At 44.4% G+C, this 5,021-nt stretch overlaps 1 pseudogene; it reads left to right on the top strand.

Annotated features, from left to right (window-relative positions):
- The first annotated feature begins 3,652 nt into the window (after positions 1-3,652).
- Positions 3,653-4,499, top strand: LOC118925179 (60S ribosomal protein L24-like; annotated as a pseudogene).
- The last annotated feature ends 522 nt before the right edge of the window (positions 4,500-5,021 follow it).

Raw genomic sequence — 5,021 nt, 5'->3', positions numbered from 1 at the left:
ATTTTGCAGAGTAATCATAGAACCTTTGGGAGTTCATTTGCTTCCATAGAACATTTTGTGGGATGAGGGATGAGGGAGGGAACAGAAGATGACGGATAGATAGAGATGATAGAGATGATGATGACAGGTCAATAAGCAGATAGGTGATAGATTAGATAGATGACAGATAGATAGATAAACGATAGATAGGTGATAGATTAGATAGATGACAGATAGAAATTTTTTATTTTTCAGATATATAAATATGAGTATAGACCAGGGCTCAGCAGACTTTTTCTGTAACTGTAGGCTTTGCACACCACATACTGTCTATGTGGCATATTCTTTTTTTATTACAACCCTTATTAATGTAATAACCATTCTTAGCTCTCAGACTGTACGAAAGCAGGCCACCAGCCATAGTTTGCCAACCCTTGATGTAGATGATCCAGAGGAAAAAGTTTGCATCTGGAGTTTCATAGCAAATGTTACCAAAGATGACAGTGGGTTCTAAGTAGGAAACAGGAAAATAGCAATGTTTAAAATCTGATAAATAATAATAATTAGGAATAATCCAATGTGAGTATCTCAGGACCAATTTTTTAAAGCAAATGCTTTAATTATTAAATATTTGATATTTAGATATTCCAATATTAGCTTTTAGTTTTAAAAAAACCTTCATTTGGCTTTTCTCATGTCAAACTGAAATTTTACTTTCTTGTTTTTAAGTGCATCTTTTTGTCATTTTCAATGAAAAATATGATCTTTTCTTCATCACTGAAATTTCTTTCATAATTGATAGACTGGGTTGAGTAGATGGAGAAGGGCTGTGTTTCATCAAAACCTTCTGTTGAAAAGCAGAAAAAGACTCCAAGCCCAACAGTAGCAATTACCAGCCAATTACTAGCCCCATGAACTGGAGCAAGAAACTTGATTTGTTTGGGCTCACTTTCTCTCTCAAGGGTGCGTGAGGATCAGATTAAATCAATGAACAAGGATTTTATGAATGTTAAAAGCATATATACATGTAAGTTATCTTTTCCACTTACCATTCTCCATGCCTCCATATTCCAGTGCTCAAAATGATTTCCAAAGGCCATTCAGATCTAAAGGACATATTCATCCCTTCTCATCCCCCAAGTGCAGTTGCACTGGTAAGGACGTAGAGTTGGCCCTGCCCTTTGGGATTTTCTGTCCTCAGGAATTATTGCAATCATTACTCAAAAACAAGAGGAGGCAGTGTTGGGACTGATCACCTGGTTTTTGATGCTGTACATTGCTTTAGGGATTTTGAATATTTTACAAAAATAAGGTCAAAATATAGCTATGAAATAGGCATCAGGTGCCTAGTGAGTGGCTAGGAATACATTTAGTATACAAAATTCAAAAGCTACAAAAGAATCTGCAGTCAGAAGTCACTGTGCTGGGTTGAATAAGTTCCCCCCCAAATTTGTTCCACCTGGAACCTCTGTATGGGATCTCTGTATATCCTTGTAGGTCTAATCAAGTTAACATGAGGCCATGCTGGATTGGTGTGGTCTCTAATGCAACATCACTGCTGTCCTTATAAAAAGAGGGAAATTTGGACATAGACACACAGGGAGAATACCGCGCAGCAATGAAGGCAAAGATCAGATCGAAGTAATGCATCTGGTAGCCAAGGATCATCAGCAACCACCAGAGCTAGGAAGAGGCAAGGAAGGTTCTTCCTAGAACCTTCAGAGGGACCCCAGCCCTACGAATACATTGATTTCTGGAGACTAAAATGTTGCAGGCCATGCTACACCTAGGAGGGGACCCTTCGTGCCTCTTCTAGTTGGTGGTGGGTCAGCAATCCTTGGTGCTCCTTGGCTTGAAGCCACTTAACTCCAACCTTTGCCTCTGTTGTCACATGGTATTCTCTCTGTGTCTCTTTTCCCCTTCTTATAAGGACACCACCCTACTCCAGTTTGACCTCAACTAATAGAGCAACAATGGCCCCACTTCCAAATAAGGCCAAATTCTGAGGTTCCAGGAAGGAAAGAATTTGGGGGCAACACTACACAACCCCATAGAGGTGGCAGCCATCACATGGAAGGAGAGATCTGCAAAATAGGGTGTGTAGGGGGAGAACAGGTATAAGCATGGAACGAACGCTGGGTAACTCCTCCATGTAAGGCGAGGGTGAGAGCTGTGGAGCCCACCCAGAGACCTGAGAAAGGGCAGTCAGAAAGGTGGGAGACAATAGTGTTCCTGAAACCAGAGAGATCGAGGAACATGAAAGAGTTGACTTTAGTGACAGCAGTTTCTTTAGAGAGATGGTGGCAGAAACCAGACTCTAGTGGGTTGAGCAGCAAATAGAAGACATAGAAGATAAAGAAGCAAAGACCATCAGTGTAAAACACTCTTTCCAAAAGCTTGGCTCCCAAGGGAAAAAGAGACACAGAACAATAGTTAGAGGGCTGTGTGGGATCCACATGGTAGCCTGAATGGAATCATCAAGTAGAGACGGAGAGGTTAAAGACAGAGGCAAAGGTTTATTTCACAGAATGAAATTCTGCAGGAAACAGAGAAAATAAGATTTCAAACACAGATGGAAGAATTAGGGTTGTACAGGGAAGACAATACCTCTTCCCTTGAAACAGGAGAACAGGGTGCATGTGGAGATAGATAACAGCATGGTGAGGGTTGCTGATGGGCACAGGAAGCTACAAAAGCCCCTGCTTGGCCTCTGCTTTCTCTGTGAAGTGGGCAGCAAAGTCAGTCATCTACAGAGAAAAGGTTAAGGTAAGAATCAGAAGATTTAGCACAGAGGTAAAGATTCGGAAGAAAGAACCAGGGGGATGGGACCAGAATATCATTCCACCATTGATACCAGTATTCTAGTTCCAAATTTGTATGTGTTGTTGATAGCTTGTAATCTGTGTTGATGTTTCTCTTTTTATGAAATTGCTTCTATAATATGGTGCTAAAGATACATGCAGTAAGGAGTTCAGGGCAGCCCAGTAGGGTGTGTTTTCCCACATTTCTGGCTGAGAAGTCAATTCAAAGCATGGTACCTGCTCTTCCCTGCACTTCTTTCCCAGAGAGCAGCATGGACTCTTAATACTTGGGTGTCTCAGACACAGGACCTATGTGTGACCCAGGAAGAAAATGCTAAAGGCAAGAAAAAGTGCACTTGTCTAGGCCCTTTATGTGGCAGATGGAACTTCTACCCTTCAGCTACCAATTTGACTTATGAATTTTTTTACAAAGTTCCCCTTTTTCTATACTTACATGCAAAAACAATTCTTTACAGTTTATAATGTGCACTGAAAAATAGCTATTTGACATATGTCTTATTTGAACTTCAACATGCCTCTGTTAATTCCTAGTGTTATCCTCATTTGAAAGCTGAAGAAATGAAGCTACAGAATTATATTAAATTGCCCAAGGTCAAATGGAAGATCAGGAGAGAACGTGGGTTAAGGGCCTAGTTCTTACAATCCCCAGGCTTTCCTTAAACATCCAGGTCTGTTCAGTGGTAGCTCAATGTCATGGGTAAAACAAACGGAATCCCAAGTTACATCCCTGTTGGTAGCCCTTGCTCCTCCTTTCCTTCTTCTTTTCATGGAACTGATATTGAGTGGGAGACTGTTATGTGCCAGACCTGCGCGAAGCCGGAATACAGTGTGAACATGATGGGCATGGACCCATGGATCTGAAGACAGCAGCCAGCAGGCAGAAAGTTGACAGTGAGAGCATTGTGTACTCAGGACTGCAACGGGGAGGGCACATGGGACCACGAGGCCAAATGCAGCACCGCCACCCAACCTGGATGGGCAGAGAAGGCTTCCATGAAAAGGAACATCTGGGCTGAAGGGTAAACAATAAGGAGTGTCAGCCAGGGGAAGGAGGAGTTTTATGGGACCCCCATCCCAACACAAAGACACACCCCCTCAGGGTCCTACACCCTCCAGGTCAGGAGGTGCAGGCAGGACCCCCATGATTTTGCTCTTCACCATCTTCCCTTCTTTCTGGCAGCTGCAGCCCTGCAGGTCGAGCTGTGCAGCTTCAGTGAGCCCAAGATCTATCCCGGACATGGGAGGCCCTACACCAGGACAGACTGGAAGGTTTTCCTATTTCTTAATGTAGAATGTGAATCAGCATTCCTTTTCGAGGGGAATCCTCGGCAGATAAACTGGACCGTCCACTACAGAAGAAAGCACAGCAAGGTACAGCTGGAAGAGATTTAAAAGAAAAGAACCCGCCATACAATCAGATTCCAGAGGGCCATCACCGGGGTATCTCTTGCTGATACAATGGTCAAGCAGAATTAGAAACCGGAAGTAGGAAGGCTCAACAAGAACAAGTTAGCAGGGCAGCCAAGGAAGCAAAAAAGGCTAAGCAAGCATCTAAAAAGACAGCAATGGCTGCTGCTAAGGCTCCCGCAAAGGCAGCCCGTAAGCAAAAGATCATGAAGCCTGTGAAAGTTTCTGCACCCCGAGCTGGTGGAGAACGTTAAGTTGGCAGATCAGAGTTTTAAATAAAGATCTGACAACTAAAAAAAAATAAAAGAATCCTCATGATTTTTCTCACCAGCCTCTTCGTCAGGCCCTCCTCTCCAGGTGCCGGCCCCACCAGCCATCTCTTAGGGGGAGGAGGCTTCCAAGAGAACCTGAGGCCTGGGTCTGCATCACCTCTGTGGCTGGTATTTAATCATCGCGTGTCCCCGCCTGAGCGAGGGGGAGCAAGAGGGCTGGGAGAGGCTCCGCCTTGCTCACAGCTGCAGCGCAAATGCCTAGGACAGGGCCTGGCAGAGACAGCCTCCAGTTACCTAGAGACAAATTAGACTGATGCTCTCTCCCTTCAAAACTGGCCATTCTGGTGGTTGGTGGGGAGGAGGGTCAGGGAGGAGCCTGGGAGCAAGAGAAGCTCCCACACCAAAGGGGTTCTAGAAGTGAGACCTGCACTCTGAGGGGGTTCAGGGCCCCTCATCTGCCTTTGATCCCCAGCCCTCACTTGGCACTTGATGAACGCGTCTCACCAACTGGCAAGTTCCTCCCCGACAGGAGAGATTCAGG

This window comes from Manis pentadactyla, chromosome 12 (genome assembly GCF_030020395.1).
Source record: "Manis pentadactyla isolate mManPen7 chromosome 12, mManPen7.hap1, whole genome shotgun sequence".
Classification (NCBI taxonomy): domain Eukaryota; kingdom Metazoa; phylum Chordata; class Mammalia; order Pholidota; family Manidae; genus Manis; species Manis pentadactyla.
The sequence above is the reverse complement of the archived record's forward strand: the minus strand, read 5'-3'. Positions and strand labels throughout refer to the sequence as shown.